At 34.9% G+C, this 18,188-nt stretch overlaps 1 long non-coding RNA gene and 1 other non-coding gene across 3 annotated transcripts; both read left to right on the forward strand.

Annotated features, from left to right (window-relative positions):
• Positions 1-3,296: 3,296 nt before the first annotated feature.
• Positions 3,297-3,399, forward strand: LOC119869878. The gene has a single exon (XR_005354872.1). It is a non-coding gene; the product is annotated as a U6 spliceosomal RNA (small nuclear RNA).
• A 538-nt stretch (positions 3,400-3,937) lies between these two features.
• Positions 3,938-17,633, forward strand: LOC111096172. 2 transcript variants are annotated; one of them, XR_005353854.1, is made up of 4 exons: positions 3,938-4,278; positions 11,200-11,397; positions 13,861-13,985; positions 17,005-17,633. It is a non-coding gene; the product is annotated as an uncharacterized LOC111096172 (long non-coding RNA). The 2 variants fall into 2 exon arrangements; XR_005353855.1 differs by lacking the exons at positions 13,861-13,985; positions 17,005-17,633 and adding an exon at positions 11,645-12,176 and having other exon boundaries at positions 3,963-4,278.
• The last annotated feature ends 555 nt before the right edge of the window (positions 17,634-18,188 follow it).

Here is an 18,188-nt window from a genome sequence, read left to right on the forward strand (position 1 = left end):
AGCCAATCTATGGACTTCATACATTTCTTTGTCTTCTCCAGGCCCCATAGTCATACTGTCATAACTATCCAGAGTTGGTGTCCCACAGAGTTGTTTTAAACCACATGTTTTTTATTAGCAGTGTAACCTTCTGTTGATTACTTGAAATGACTTTTCATTTTTTCATATATATAGTAGCAACAATTGCATGCACATACAATTAGTATATTATGGGAATCAATGAGATAATTTATATGGAAGAGTATGACCTAAAGAGGATATTCACTAAACACTGGTCTTCTCCCTTTCTTCCATTTCAATTGCAAATTGGGAATATTTTCTCTTTGTCCATTTTACCCATCACTTATATAAGAAATAAGCATTAATTTTGAAAAATAATCATTAAATCAAGTTGTTTCCAATTTGTTGGCATTATGAATGTATGGTAATATGCCTTGCACCTCAAATATATTGTAAATACATATATCTTCTGTTCAAGTCATTGTATGCTATCAGTGTAAGAGTTATGATAAAAATAATTATAAAGAAATTGCTAATCTATCACTATGATTTCTCAGACACTTTCCTGTTGTTTATTCTCTCCTTTCTAATTTACTTAAGAAATATTTATATTTATATATAATATATATTTTATTACAAAGAAGCTAGTAAAATTAAAAATCCAAGTAGGAAAATGTACAAGGAAAATTATGCCTATGAGAATTTAGTAGACACTAAAAATTTGAAAATATATGTTTTATGGGAGTCCATATAAAATATAGAAAAGACCCTCATAGAAAAAAATAGTTAAGTTACCAAGATATCTCTAAAACCCAGTAGCAATGAGGTGTTGGTATGGAGAAAGCTTAAAATTGGTAGCCACCGGGAAGCTTTCAGGTAGGCAAAGGTAATTTAATGATAAAAAATGTAGTGCTTTTTTGGGCAGAAAAAATGAATGTACTTTTTTTTTGGTCCACTAAAAATGGCTTCCTTTCTAAGAAGTAAAAGAAATGGATTTGAAGGAGATCAATATTACTTGAAGAACAGAAGAAACATGTAACTTTAAAACCAAGTCCATTTGGGATTCATTCTAAAGGTGAAGAAAATGGCAAATGTTAGGCGAACTCTCTATCAGCTATAATTCACATCTCCCAGGAAATTGGGATGGGACCTACAGGCTACAAAAAAACAAAAAACATAGCTTTACATAAAAAAAAGAACCTTTAAACCATAATGAAGGTCTTGTTACTTTTATTTTCAGAGAGCAGCAGTCTTCTAGAATATGCTAGAATTTTCTCTGACCCATTTTATCTCAGTTTTCAGTTATTGGATCTAAATGGTATGTCTCCTTTAGCAATTTCTAAATTTTTAAAGTTAACATTGCTTTGCATTTAAGATGCTTTGGCAGGGACTGTAATGAGAATTTTAAATTTGAGCAAAACCTCTTGAAGTTCTAAATGAGGCCATCAAAGAGAACATTCACCAGATGGAAACAGTGATTGATCTAAAGCCTCCAGTCTTGTTTTTAATCTCTTGTTTTCCAGCAAAGAGAAATTTTGCAGAATCTTCTCTCTTCCTAAAGATTTAAACTAAAATACATAGTTAAAATAGAGGTACTATACTCTAGGTATATTTATAGAACAGAAAGTAAAAAACCTTATTTCATATCCCAATCAAGAAACAGAATACTCTAAAAAGAATATAGATACCTCTAGTTGGGGTTTCTGTTCTGTTGCTACTCCTAAGTCAATTTTTCACTGCTAGATGGAGTGTACTGCCCAAGTTCTCATGCCCCTAGATGATGACCTATATTTGAGCCTAAGATTGCTCACCAAGATCTATAACTTCCTCTGATTCCTTGAAACACTGCTAGACTGCATTTCTCAGCTCCCTTCCAACTAGGCAGAGTTCTCCTCACTCTCTCCTTTTCCCATGTACCAGCTGAGTAGAGACAATGCTAAGAATGTAGAGGGCAGAGGTACAACTATAGAGAGTCTGGATGCTTAATTTGCCCCATGGATGTTAAGCTTTTCTATAAATAATAAATAAATTTTGGCAACCATCAGTTCGTTCTCTGTATTTACAGGGTGCCAAATTAAATATGTAAGATTTTTGTATATTAATTATATTTCAATGAAGTTATTTTAAAACTTAAAAAACTAAAAAATGAGCTTTACATTCTACTATATGCAATTTTTTATGAATATTCAATTACAGAATGTAATACCACACCCAGCACATGACATATAATAGGTATTTAATATAATAGGTATTTAATATATGTTTGCTAAATTTTACTGGTTTTTAACACAGTGATAATTACTCAGATAAACCTTAGATAAAATAAAAATAAATAAACTCTCATTGTGTTAAGCCACTAAAATTCTGGGTTTATTATTGCAGTTAGCCTAACCTTTCACACCACATCTCCTTGAGAATTCCATACAAACATAAGGAGAGAATTCAATGAAGAAAAAATTTGGAAAACAGACTTCTGCTCTAAGGTAATTTTACAAGTAAAATGTCTGATGTGGGTTTAAAGGTTTTTAAAATTCTTAGTGAAAACAATGACCAACCCCATCATTAGTATCTGTAATGCATAATTTTATGTGTCAAGTTGACTAGGCCACAGAGCCCAGATATTTGGTCAAACACATCTGTATATTGCTATCAAGCTATTTTTAAGATGGGATTAATATTTAAGTCATTAGACATTGAGTAAAGCAAATTACCCTCCATAATATGGGTGGGCCCCACGCAATCAGTTGAAGGTATTAAGAAAAAGAATGCTCTACCCTGAAGGGAAGAGAATTCTGTCATAAAACTGTTTTGGGATTCAGTTTCAGCAACAACTCTTCCTGGGTTTCTAGTCTACTGTCCAACCTTACAAATTTCAGACTTGCCAGCCTCCATAATCATGTGAACCAAATCCTTATAATCTCTGTCTCTCTCTCTCCCTCTCTCTCTCTCGTGTGTGTGTTTTTCCCTGTGCGTATTTTTAAATAAATATACAGGTTATAGAGGTTATAACAGAGATCAAATGTGAAAAAACACAAAATTGCTAATTAGTCAATGTCAAGTAAAAGGGCATCCTATCTTCATTTTGGAATTAATACACTTGTCATAGACATATGTTTAGATGTTCTTTATGAGTCCTGCTACTGTTTATTGTATCTAAGTTTATTTCACCTTTTCTATTACAATTATGAACAATGAGTTAAAATTTAAAAAGGTTGACCCCAGAAAGTTCAAACAGAAAAACACATGCACATGAACTGAAAGCAATAAACCTTTTTTGAAAATTACTTACTGGGTTCTCACTTCAGCAGTGCATATACTAAAACTGGAATAATACAAAGAACATTAGCATGACCCCTGTGCAAAGATAACACAAAAATTACTTAGTAGATGTCTTCTTATACTGGGCACTGTGGTAAGCTTGAGTAATCTAAAACTTACAGAAACATGGCTCCTATATATAGTAAGTCAGATTTCCAAAAATAGCAGTAAAAATACCTGTTAACCTTCATGTGTTTTTACTGTGTAATTTTGATATTCCTGCTATTTCTCCCAATAGCAGGGAGGTAGAGTTTGCTTCCTTCTCTTGAATCTAGATGACCTTTTACCTCAACAAATATAGTATGTCAGAAGTAATATGATGTAATTTTCAACACAAGAATATAACAATGCTGTTTTTCTGTCTTGATGTCTTGAGGCACTTCGGGGGAAGCCAGATGCCACATAAGCAGTCCAACAATCCTAAGATTTCTATGCTGAGACCAAACTACTCACATGGAAAGGAAGATGGCAGAAGAGTAGGAGGACCCTAGGCTCACCTTGTCCCATGAATACAATTAGATAACTATCAAACCATCATTAAAAATACCCCAGAAATGAACCTGAAGGCTGGCCAAACAAATTCCACTAAATTCTACTAAAGATAGAGAAGAGGCCATATTGAAGAAGGGAAGAAATGTGAAGACCTGGTTTGGGAGAAATGGACTGTGGTCACCACGGTTGCAGAGAAGGTTACAGAGAAAATGAACCCCCATGGCAACTGACATAGAATGTGGGAGGGGCCAAATTTCATGAGTTCTTGCAACCAGTGGGGCTTACAACCTGGAGTAGGCTTGGCTCAGGGAGAGCCCAGGGTGTTGGGGCTGCTCTTGTAGAGAAGACCAGGCAAACAGTCTGCAGACCTACAGTGTGGAAACAGTGATCTGTTATTTGCACATCTCAGAGTGTGTCTCAGGGAGGCAGCATTCACAGAGACTCCTCCAAGAACAAAGGAATTGACAGGTACCATTTTCCTCTTCTTACCCCTTAGCATTAGCACAGGGCCACTTGCGGGAACCAGCATAGTACCATTCACTAACTACCTAACTTGTTTATACCAAGCCTTGCCCTCAATGAGCTCCAGTGGAACCTCCCTTCCCCAGAAATACCTATCTCAGTCCCAGTCTGGTGGGCTCCTTCCCCCAAAGACCAGCCCAAGCCCCTGCCCATACATGTCTCCCAATCCAGATGTTTTGCAGGGCCTCAGATGCAGCAGCAATGGTGACAGGTCTCATTTCACAAGCAGACAAGAGCAAACCTAGTTCAAACTCACCACATTAAGGCCAAGGATCAAACACTACCTACAAAGGACAGAAAACTTCGGTAGATGATTGGCCTGAATGATAAAGGAGCCAGGGCAAAATAGCAGAGCATACCCAGCACACATTGGAGACCTTAGCACCAGACCTGGGGAACAGGGGACACTATACTGCAAGCTATATAGGACCTCTTCTCCATAAAGACATTACCCTCAAGGAAAGATGTAGCTGACTTTTCTAACACAAAAGGAGGCACAGAGACTTAGATGAAATGAGAAGATAGGGAAATTTATCCCAAATGAAAGAACAGGACAAAGTCACAGCCAGACATCTAGGTAAAACAGATACAAGTAACATAAAACACATATAAGTAACATACCTGACAGAGAATTTATTTTTTTAAGATTTACTTATTTATTTTAGAGAGAAAGAGAGAGCAAGAGGGAGAGAAGGGGCAGGGGGAGAGGAAGAGAATTCTCAAGCAGACTCCCCAGCAAAGCCCAATATGGCTCAATACCAGGACCCTAAGATCATGATCTGAGCCAAAATCAAGAGTTAGATGCTTAACCAACTGAGCTACCAGGCACTCCAAAGTAATGATCATAAAGATACTCACTAGAATTGAGAAAAGAATGGAAGACAACAGTGAGACTATTAATACAGACATGAGGAACACCATAGCAGAAGTAAAGGGCTCAATAAATGAAATGAGAAACACACCTGATGGAACACTGGGCTGGAAGAAGCAAAGAAACAAATTGGTGACTTAGAAGACAGAAAATAATCTAAATGAACAAAAGGGAAAAAGTCATATAAAAAAACAAAATAGACTCATGGTACTCAGCGACTCCATCAAAAGTAATAATAGTCACATTATAGGAGTCCCAGAAGAAGAGAGTGAAAAGGGGGCAGAAATTTTATTTGAAGAGATAAGAGCTGAAAACTTCCCTATTCTGGGGAAGGAAAGATATATCCACATCCAGAAGGCACAGAGAAACCCCCCCACCACACACACACACATAATTCAACAAAAGTAGATCAATATCAAGACATATTGTAATTAAAATGGCAAAACACAGTGATAAAGGAAAAAATATTAAAAGCAACAAGACAGGGAATCCCTGGGTAGCTCAGCGGTTTAGCGACTGCCTTTAGCCCGGGGAGCGATCCTGGAGACCCGGGATCGAATCCCACGTTGGGCTCCCGGTGCATGGAGCCTGCTTCTCCCTCCTCCTGTGTCTCTACCTCTCTCTCTCTCTCTCTCTCTCTCTCTATGTTTATCATAAATAAATAAATAAATAAATAAATAAATAAATAAATCTATCTATCTATCTTAAAAAAAGAAACAAGACAAAAAAAAAAAAAAAAGACAGTTACATACAAGGGAAACACCATAGGGCCATCAGGGGATTTTCAGCAGTAACTCTCTAACCCAGAAGAAAGTGGCATGATATACTGAAAGTGCTGAACAGGAAAAATCCACAGCCAAGAATTATCTAGCCAGCAGGCTATCATTCAGAGCAGAAAGAGAGATAAACAGATTCCCAAACAAAAACTAAAGCAGTTCATAACCACTAAATAGCTCTGCAAGAAATATTAAAGGGGACTCTGAGTAGAGAGGAAAGATCAAAAGTGACAGTATAAAAGTAGGAAACATAAAAGCAGTAAATGGAAATTTTTGTAAAATAATACAGAAGTCACAAAATAAAAATATGTACAATATAACATATACCTAAAACATGAGAAGTAGATAAAGAGTGGGTTCAAACTTAAACAACTATCAACTTAATATAGACTGCTACATGCAGAAGATGATATACAAAAACCTAATGGTAACCACAAATCAAAATCACTAATAAACTTGCGAAGAATAAAGAGAAAGAAATCCAAATCTATCAGTAAAGAAATCCAGCAAACCATGAAAGGAGAAAGACAAAAAGAATCAGACAAAATCTTTAGAAACAACCACAAAAACAAGTAACAAAATGGCAATAAATATATATCTATCAATAATTACTTTGAATGTAAATGGACTAAACACTCCAATTAAAAGACACAGGGTGACAAATGGAAGAAAAAAAAGGACTCATTTATATGCTGTTTACGAGACACTAATTTTATACCTAAAGACACCTACAGATTGAAAATGAGAGGACAGAAAAACATTTATCACGCAAATGGATGTCAAAAGAAAGCCAGAGTAGCAATTTTTATATCAAACTAGACTTTAAGCGAAGAATGTATGTAACAAGAGACAAAGACAGAGACTATATAATAATAAAGGGGCAATTCAACAAGAAAATATAACAATTGTAAATATTTATGCATCCAATACAGGAGCACCCAAAACATAAGACAGTTAATAATAAACATAAAGGAATAATTGATAATAATACCATAATAGTAGGGGACTTTAACAACCCACTTACATCAGTAGATAGATAATCTAAACAGAAAATCAACAAGGAAACAATGGCTTTGGATGACACACTGAACCAGATGGACTTAACAGATATATTCAGAACATTTCATTCCCAAACAGCAGAATACACCTTCCTTTCCAGTGCCCATGGGACATTTTCCAGAATAGACCACATATTAGGCCACAACACAAACCTCAACAAATTCAAAAAGATCATAATCATACCATGCAACTTTTCTGACTACAACACTATGAAACTAGAAGTCAATCACGAGGAAAAAAAATCTAGAAAGACCTCAAATATGTAGAAGTTAAATAACATGCTACTAAACAATGAGTGGGTCAACCAGGAAATCAAAGAAGAAATTTAAAAAGTATGTGGCAACAAATGAAAATGAAAACATAATTGTTCAAAATCTATGGGATGCAGCAAAAGCAGTTCTAAAAGGGAAGTTTACAGCGATACAGGCCTAGCTCTGAAAGCAATAAAAATCTCAAATAATCTAACCTTACAACTAAAGGATCTAGAAAAAGAACAACAAACAAAATCTAAAACCAGCAGAAGGAAGGAAGTAATCAAGATTACAGCAGAAATAAATGATATAGAAACTTAAATAAATAAATAAACAAACAAACAAACAAACCCCACTAACAACAATAAAACAGATCAATAAGACCAGGAGCTGGAAATCAATAAAATTGATAACCTCTAGCTAGACTTATCAAGGAAAAAAAGACGAGACTGAAATAAATAAAATCACAAACAAAACAGGAGCAGTAACAACAAGCACCACAGAAACACAATTATAAAAGAATATTATGGAAAACTCTATGCTAACAAATTGGAAACCTAGAAGAAATGAATAAATTTCTAGAAACATACAACCTACCAGAACTGAAACAGGAGGAAACAGAGAATTTGAACAGAATGATTATCAGCAAAGAAACTCAATCAGTTTCAAAAACTCCCAACAAAGAAAAGTTCAGGACCAGATAGCTTCACAGGCAAATTCTATCAAACATTTAAAGAAGAATTAATATCTATTCTGTTCAAACTATTTCAAGAAACAGTAAAGGAAAACTTCCAAATTCATTCTAGGAAACCATCATTACCCTAAAACCGAAATCAAATAAAGACACCACAAAGAGAGAGAACCACAGGCCAATATCTCTGATGAACACAGATGCAAAATCCTCAACAAAATACTAGCATACCAAATCCAACAATACATTAAAAAATCATTAACATTATCAAGTGGGATATATTCCTGAGTTGCAAGGGTAGGTTCAGTATTCAAAAATCAATCGACATGATACATCACATCAACATAAGAAAGGATAAGTGGATAAGTATGATATGATCCTTTCACTAGATGCAGAAAAAGCATTTGACAAAGTACAACATCCATTCATGACTTTAAAAAAAACACTCTCAACAACAATAAAACAAAACAAAAAACTCAACAAAGTAGGTTTAGAGGAACCACACCTCAACATCATAAAGGCCATATATGAAAAACCCACAGTTAACATCATCAATGAGGAAAAACTGAGAGCTTTTCTCCTAAAGTCAGGAACAGGAAATGCTGTCCATTCTCATCAGTTTTATTCAAAACAGTACGGAAGTCCTAGCCACAGCAATCAGACAATAAAAACAAGTAAAAGGCAACCAAATTGGTAACAAAGAAGTTTTCACTATTTGCAGATGACATGATACTACATGTAGAAAACCCAAAAGACCCCACCAAAAAACTGCTAGAACTGATAAGTGAACTCAGTAAAGTCACAGGATACAAAATCAATGAGCAGAAGACTGTTGCATTTCTAGTTACTAATAATGAAGCAGAAAGAGAAATTAAGAAAACAATCCCATTTACAATTGCACTATAAATAATAATTGCATTAGGAATAAACCTAACCGAAGTAGTAAAAGACCTCTACACTAAAATCTATAAAACACTGATGAAAGTAACTGAAGGTGACACAAAGAGCGGAAAGATATTCCATGCCCACAGATTGGAAAAACAAGTATTCTTAAAATGTCTATACTGCCCACAGCAATCTACACATTTAATGCAATCTCTATCAAAATACCAAGAGCATTTTTCACAGAGCTAGAACAAACAAAACTAAAACTTGTATGGAACCACAAAAGACCACAAATAGCCAAGGCAATCTTGAAAAAGAAAAGCAAAACCAGAGGTATCACAATTCCAGTTTTCAAGTTATATTACAAAGCTGTAGTGATCAAAACAGCATGGTACTGGCACAAAAATTGACACACAGGTCAATTGAACAGAATAGAAAATCCAGAAATAAACCATCACAATTTGGCCAATTAATCTTCCACAAAACAGAAAAGAATATCCAATAAGAACAAGACAGTCTCTTGAACAGATGGTGTTGGGAAAACTGGACAACAACATGCAAAAGAATGAAACTGGTCTATTTTCACATCATACACAAAAGTTAACTCAAACTGTATTAAATACTTAAATGGGACTTGAAACCATAAAAATCCTAAAAGAGAGCACAGGCAGTAACTTCTCTGACATCAGTCATAACAAATTCTTTTCTAGATATGCTCCTTGTGGCAAGGGAAACAAAAGCAAAAATACACAATTGGGATTACATCAAAATAAAAACCTGCACAGCAAACAAAACAATCTGAAAAACTAAAAGGCATCTTAGGGAATGGGAGAAGATATTTGCAAATGACACCTCTGATAAAAGGTTAGTATCCAAAATACATTTAAAAAACATACAATTCAGCACCAAAAAATGAATAATCCAATTAAAACATAGGCAGAAGACATGAACATGTTTTTCTGAAGAAGACATCCAGATGGCCAACAGACACACATGAAAAGATCCTCAACATCACTCATCATCAGGGAAATACAAACCAAAACTACAATGAGCTATTACCTTACACTGCCAGAATGGCTAAGGTCAACAATACAAGAAACAACAGAGGTTAGTGAGGACATGAAGAAAGGGGAACCCTCTTCCACTGCTGGTGGAAATGCAAACTGGTACAGCCACTCTGGAAAAGAGCATGCAGGTTCCTTAAAAAGTAAAAAATAAAACTACCCTACTATCCAAAAATCATATTCCTGGGCATTTACTCAAAGAATACAAAAACACTAATCCAAAGAGATACATGCACCCCAATGTTTATAGCAATAGAGCATTATTTAATAACCAACCTACAGAAGCAGCCAAGTGTCTATTAACTGATGAATAAAGAAGAGTTGGCATATGTATATGAATATATATTCAAATATGTATATCCAAATATTATTTAGCCATAAGAAAGAATGAAATCTTGCTATTTACAACAGCATGGTCAGAGCTAGAGAGTATAATGCTAAGCAAAATAAATCAGTTGGACAAAGATAAATATACTCCATGACTTCACTTACATGTAAAATTTAAGGAACAAAACAAAAGGGGGGGGGGAGAGCGAGGCAGTCAAGAAACAGACTCTTAACTATATAGAACAAAGGGGAAGTGGGTCAAATGGGTGATCAGGATTAAGGAGTGCACTTACTGTGATGAGCACTAGGTGATATTTGGGATTGTTGAATCATTATATTGAACATCTGGAACTAATATAACACTGTATGTTAAACTGGAATTAAATAGAAACAAAACAAAGCAAAAAACTAATTCACATGGACAGACCACATAGAGAAATCCTAAGTATATATGAAGAAAGAGAAAACAGCTTCACCTCCTCCAGTCCCCTGTGTTTCAATTCCATCCATGTGAGATAGTCAACTATTATGGACTGAATTATGACCTAAACAAAATTCACATGTTGAAGTCCTAGCCCCCAGAGTGACTGTATATGAAGACAGGGTCTTAATTAAGAGTAAGGACACCTGGGTAGCTTAGTCACCTGAACATCTTACTCTTGATTTTGACTCAGGTCAAAATCTTGGGTGGTGGGATCAAGTCCTGCCACAGGTTCCATGCCCAACATGGAGTCTGCTTAAGATTCTCTGTCTCCCACTCCCTCTGCCCCTCCCCCTGTTTGCACTCACTCTCTCTCTAAATAGGTAAATAAAAATTTTTTTTAAAAGTATGTAATTAAGTTTAAAATGAGGTCATAAAGGTGGGGCTTATATAATAGAACTGGATTCCCTTATAAGACAAGGAAGAGATACTGAAGATCTCTCTTTTCACTTCTGCACAAAGGAAAGGCCATGTGAGAACACAGTGAGATGTCAGCTGACTGCAAGCCAGGAAGAGAGACCTCACAAGAAACCCACTATACTGGCACCTTGATCTTGAACCTCTTATTATGGCAGTCTGATCATACTAATACGGAGACTTTGAGCCATAACCATACAGTCAAGCTCTCCCCAAATTCCTGACCCACAAAAAAACTGAAAGGTAAGAAAATGATGATCCTCATTTTAAGTCACAAAGTTTTGGTGTGATTTGTTACACAGAAATAGATAACTGAGACACTACTCTTGAGGCACTCATAGGGAAGATAAAATATAGAATTATACATCAAACTGCTATATTAGTTATGTATCAAATTCTTTGAGCCAGAAAGTAAGCAAAGAGGGAGAAGGGTTTTGTTTTTGTTCTTTTTTTTTGTCTTGTTTTTAAGTTTTTGTTTGTTTGTTTTTAGAGAGAGAGCACACCAGTGGGGAGAACAAAGGGAGTCAAGCAGACTGCACTGAGCACAGAGCCTAACTGGGGCTCCATCTCACAATCTGAGATCATGACCTGAGCTGAAACCAAAAGTCAGACACACTCAACTGACTGCCACCCAGGTGCCCCTTGAACTGGAAGTTTTTAAATATTTAATAACTGACCAGAGGCAGACCTAGGATGAAGACAGCTTAGGTGGGTTCAAACTGGAAGAAGTAATATTACTGAAGTAGATATTACTCAGATATGCTATGAATTATACTATATCCCCCAAATTTCGTATGTTGAAGCCCCAGCCACCTCCATGTGACTATATCTGAGATGGAACCATTAAGGAGGTGATTAGGTTAAATAAGGTCCTAAGAGTGGATCCCTGATGTAATAAAATTGGTGGCCTTATAACAAGATGAAGAAACACTATAGTTCTTTCGTCCGTAAGCCAGGAAAAAGGCCCTCATTGGAACCTGGGCATTCTGGCACCCTGATCTAAGACTTCCGGCTTCCTGAATTGCAAGAAAATAAATTCTTATTGTTTAAGTCATTCAATCTATGGCATTTTGTTATGATAGACTGAGCTTACTAGTACAGGTGACTTCATACTTTTTTTTTCCAAACTTAATTAGATTGAGTGTCAAACCATTAGTAAATGTGGAGAAAAATAAAAATGTGTATATTATTTGTCTGATCAACACATTAGTCTATGAGCAACCCAAAGGCAGGAGTTATGTTCACTGAGGTACTCTCCAATAGCACCCAGATCATGGCCTCTATCTGAGCCATGGTAACTGCTGAAAGAAGGGAGAAAGGGAGGAAAGAGGAGTTAGGAAACTAAAATCTCTCAGTGATATAGAACCTAAAACCATCCAGTAGAATATCTAAAATAACCCAAAGAAAGAAATCTTCCAGAGATAATAAGTGGAATTAATGGAATAGAATCTGCCAAAATGGAGAAAACATCAAAGAATCATTGGGTTAAACAGAGTCAGTAGTACACAAAAGGCTGGTTTGGGGTTTTGTCTATGCCTTAGCCCACTCATTTTCAAAACTTTTTTCCTACTCATTATTCCCTAATAATTATTCATTGCTGGTAGAACTGCCTGTTGGGACCAGTCTTCAGTCTATGGACTCCTGCTAATCCCTACCTTGCTTTCCAACCTCCAACAGGTCTTTCTTCTGCTGACTTTTCAGTGTTACTCCATAGACTTCCTTGAACTCAATGTTCAATTTTAAAATGTTAATACACATCTAGTTTTGGACACTTTCAAATGCAAAGACTGTAAATAAATGTGCACCTCATCCAAATCATTTTAAGAGGCTAAAACTTTTAAAAGGCCAACTACATGCAAAATAATCATTAAGAAGGAAAAGGCCATTTATTGTGTACTTAAGAATTCAACATGAATGCAAAGCAGGAGGTGAAAGATAAGCAGAAAGAGAAATCCCAGTCCAAGATCTCTCAGTAAAACATTTTTCTTTGTCTTTGTGATTGTAAGCATTCATTTATAATAAGTAGATTTTTTACTGAACTTACTCCAGACCAAATTTTCACCTGGCCTTTTTTTCTGCAATCAAATATCAAGGTGGGAAGACAGACCAGGCCAAGTCCTAATGCTCCTGCCTTCAGATCCTTTGATTCCATTACTCTGGGCCTGATTGTCCATAGGGTTTCACTGGAGGGAACAAACTGAACTAGAAATTCAGCTTCCTTTACACTGAATATAACTTTGTACTGACTTACTATTTAATCTTAGGTATAACTTGATCAGTCATTACTGCACAGTTTCCCCCAAAGGGTGTTACTATTTATTAAGATGGGATTAGATTTCCCAATTTACTTTTAATATAGACACATATTTCCTACTGGATCTCTCCTTGGATCTCTGTGGTAGTAAAACCTATTGGAATGTGGATTATGTATAAAGGATGCATATTTATTTCTGATTATGACCCAATTCCAAATACGTGGTAAGATTTGAGCCCTATGTTGCAGAATACACTAGAATTTTTCAGGGTCCTAACTATAAGCCACATAATTCATAACAAATCGGTAATACAGCTAAACCCTGAAAGAAAATAGGATTGAATTATGAACAATGAGCTGTGAAAACATTACTTTCTAGCTAGAAGGCAAAATTCTGAGTTTTGGGTTAAAATAGGTGACATCTATCTTATATCCTCCATGACGATTTGCAGACATGGGACAGCAGGACTATTCTTACTACAACGTATCCTCAAAACCAACATTAAATACAACTGGACAACAAAAGTCATTAATATTGATTGAGTCTGAATGAAAAGGTGTGCAATTGGCTCAAAAGGTAAATAATTTCTCTTGAACAATTGTATTGGATAAAACTATAATGTAATTTTTAAATTTCCACAAAACACACATTGAAATCAATATCCTTACTTGGCAAGTTAAATGTTGTACCATCTAATTCATATGTAACATTTAGAACTTTCTAATGCTTACAGAACATAAAATAACATACAGCGTTATCTGATAGAATAATGATGATTTCAAAGTTTAGTTTCTGATAGAAATATTTTAACATGCAACCCACTCGGTGCTACTTCAGATTTATAACTATTTTTGTTCTTGAGAATCACGAAAATAGGATTATCATGAACTTTTGTTTACATACCTAATGCAGCTAGATTTTAGCTTCTAGAAAAAAAAAATTTTCTGGGCTCTGATGACTCTACATGGATTTAGTCTGTCTCTATACCACTGTCATACTAATTTGACAATGGATCCTTTGTAAGTTTGTGATCTGGACTTCATGCTTACCCTGGCTTCACTTGGACTTCTTACTGTGCTCTGCTAGTTTTGGGGCCCTCTAGCATTTCTCTGCAACTTACATGGCAATGCTAACTTATACCACATCCTCACTTCTCACCCAGTATTTCCTGACAACCTGTGAATAATGAGTGAGACTTCACTGGGAGATGGCTTTGTGAAGAAAAATGAATAATTTACTTGGTAATCATGGTCATCTATCAGACTATGCATTTTTTCCTAATAAGTGATTTTGCTATGTTTGCTTAAAACTTATGCTGAATTTTTCATGAGTTGGATGAGTGCTTTCCAGCATCTGTTTATAATGTCAACCTTTTTTTTTTTATTTTTTTTATTTTTTTTTTATGAAATGAAACCTTGGAAGATGAGAACAGAAAAACTGGGTGGTTAAAAAGATATATTACCTTTCAGAATGGGGGCTCTCTGTGCCTGAATTATAAGAGAAGGTCTCCAGAGGTTTCAGAGTGATTTAACTATTTTCAAATCTTCCATTCAAATGATCATATGCTGCTCAGCATATTATATGTCATTTGCAGACTTCTTCAAGACCAATTTGTACTGGATGTTTTGAAAGACAAGAATCATGGGAGCTGAGTACTTATATTCAAGTATTCTTGATGAGTAACATCTAAAGGTCTAAATACTAAAAACTCCTATTTAAAAGCTAGCTTTAAACCTTATCAAAGATGCTAGTATGTCTGAGAATACTAACAGCATAGGGGCACCTACCTGGGTGGCTCAGTTGGTTAAGTGTCTGCGTTTGACTCAGGTCATGATCCTGGGGTGCTGGATTGAGCCCCTGCAAAGGGCTCCTGATCAGCATGGAGTCTGCTTCTCCCTCTGCCCTTCCCCCCGCCCCCCGCCATGCTCTTTCATGCTCTCTCTCAAATAAATAAAATCTTTTAAAAATAGAAAAGGCATAAGAGAATATTTTATTCACTGAGTGATTACTACTAAGGAAATGGGAGATTAAGCAGGAGAATACACTGTATAGAGCAGGGAATTTTAAATAATTAGCTTATAAAATAAGATACAATTTATACATTTCTAAGGAAGTTTGAATATTGTAAAGAAAATCATCTGCATAGTAATTTGCAGCTTCAAAACGTTTTTAAATGAGTATGGTTTTATATATTCATAATTAGAAATTCAGAATTGTAACTTATTTAAAAAACATATTCAACCTAAAAAACCTTTAACCTTTAGAAGCTTAGCAGACACAAAATGAAGGTAAGTGCACTTAGTTCTTTTTTTTTTTTTTAATTTTTATTTATTTATGATAGAGAGAGAGAGAGAGAGGCAGAGACACAGGCAGAGGGAGAAGCAGGCTCCATGCACCGGGAGCCCGACGTGGGATTCGATCCCGGGTCTCCAGGATCGCGCCCTGGGCCAAAGGCAGGCGCCAAACAGCCGTTGCACCACCCACTAGGGATCCCCTGCACTTAGTTATTTAGTTCACAAGTAAATCAGTTATATTTGGTAAATTTATTTTGTTTCTGATGTATAATAATCTTTTGGCTTCTTTCATTAAAAAAAAAAAAGAATCTAGTGGCACTCAAGTAATTCTATTGCAAATGAGTTATTGACTAAAATGTGAGCACATAAAGAGAAGAGAAAACATCTTATTTAAATTTGTATCACCAATGGCTAGCAAAGTGTTTGGCATATATTGGGCACACAACTAGCTGTGGCATGAATGTATAAATAGAAATATACAATTTTTCCACTACCAATGGAACAATGAAAATGATCATTTAAATATAAGGTTGTCACAAGGCTTAGTCCAAAATGAATTGGTCTTCGAAAAACTGTGGGTCTAACTTAGTACAAATAATAATGATCACAACTTAAAAATAAATTCTTACTTCTAGTAAAAACTTTACAGTTTAGCTTAGAAAATGAAAATATATGAAATCTGCAGTGTTTTATAATGTAGTAAACAATTATACATTATCTTGTTTGCTCCTTCCTCCTCGGATTTAGATCTTAATATTGTATTTTATTTATTCTACTTAAAGATAAATAGATACAGGAAAGTGTATAAAGAACTCTCACCCTAAATATACAGCGTGATTTTTTTTATATATTTATAGGCCTGAGTAATCATATCAACCAAGCTCAAGATAGAAAACATTTCTAGAATCCTATAAGCTTTCCACTGTTCTTCATTTGTTCTTACTGATTAATTCTCTTTTCTCATACTTCATACAGATAGAACCATAGAATAAATATGTCTTTATGTCTGGCTACTTTCTGTCAGTATATCTATAAATTTCACCCATATTATAACTTATACCAGAGTTGATTATTTTTTATTGTTGCATAGCATTTCACTGTATGAATATACCAATATTTATTTATCCATTCTCCTACTGATATTTATGATATTCATAAAACTGTGAACATTTTGCATAATACTTTTGTTAACATGCAGTCATTTGTCTTTTGTATATAACCAGGAGCGGAATTGTTTGGCCATGGGTTACATATAAGTAGAAGACACTGAACAGTTTTCTTTTTAATATCTTTTTTTTTAGATTTATGAGAGATACATAAGAGAGAGAGGCAGAGACAGGCAGAGAGAGAAGCAGGCTCCGTGCATGAAGCCAGATGTGGGACTTGATCTCAGGACTCCAGGATCACACCCTGAGCTAAAGGCAGATGCTTAACTGCTAGCCACCCAGGCATCCCCTGAACAGTTTTCCAAAGTGGTTACACAATTTTATACTGAGACCAGCAACATACGTTCCAATTGTTCCTATGCTTGCCAAGACTTCATATTATCAGTCTTTTAAATTTTAACCATGAAGTAGATACGTAGTAGTATTTCATTGTGGATTATTCTCATTTTAAAAATGAAAAACTCAATTCAGAGCAACTACATCGCTTATCTATGATTACATTTATGGTATTAGCTATGACCCCTAATCTTAGTGTCTTGATTCTATATTCATTGTTGTACTTTTTCTGTTACACTATGCTAGTGTTCTTCCTTCCTTCCTCTTTTTTCTTTGCTCTTTTCTTATTTCAGTAATTTTGGTTATGAAAAATTTCAAACAGAGAAAAGCACAGAGGAATATATATAATTTGGATTTAACAATTGTTTACACTTCACCATATTTATGTATATTTTACTAAAAACTTAAAATTACATACTTCATGACATTTTACCCCTAAATATCTCATTATGTACTTCTAAAGTATAAGAATATTTTCTTATGTAAAATGAAAATTTTTATCTCAACTCAATTAACAATAAGCACCTGATGTTATCTAACACTAGTCTTTCAAATGTTTCCAATTATTATAAAAATATGTTTTACAGCTGTTTTGTTCAAAATAAAAATCAATAATAATTCAAAAGCAACTTTCAATATTATTACTATTATTATTGTTGTTATTTGGCAGAGTATAATATTAAGCCTATGTAAAAGCTTTTCTCTTCATACTAAAGTCTACATGGCATAGGTAAACATTCTATTATGTATTTATTTAACATTTATTAAAACTATGATGTGTTCAGACACTGGGTGCAGTGTAAAAGAGTGGATATTACACCAAGATATCAAATATTGTTTCTTAAAAAAATACCCCAGTACTCAAGTAAAAGAATATGAAAAATGCAATCGATATGGAGAAAAGAATTAGCAAATTAAAGAAGTGATCTTGGTCTTTGTTCTTTAAAGGATTACTATTAATTATACAGTTTTTTTTCTCATGA

Source organism: Canis lupus, chromosome 1, assembly GCF_011100685.1.
Source record: "Canis lupus familiaris isolate Mischka breed German Shepherd chromosome 1, alternate assembly UU_Cfam_GSD_1.0, whole genome shotgun sequence".
Classification (NCBI taxonomy): Eukaryota; Metazoa; Chordata; class Mammalia; order Carnivora; family Canidae; genus Canis; species Canis lupus.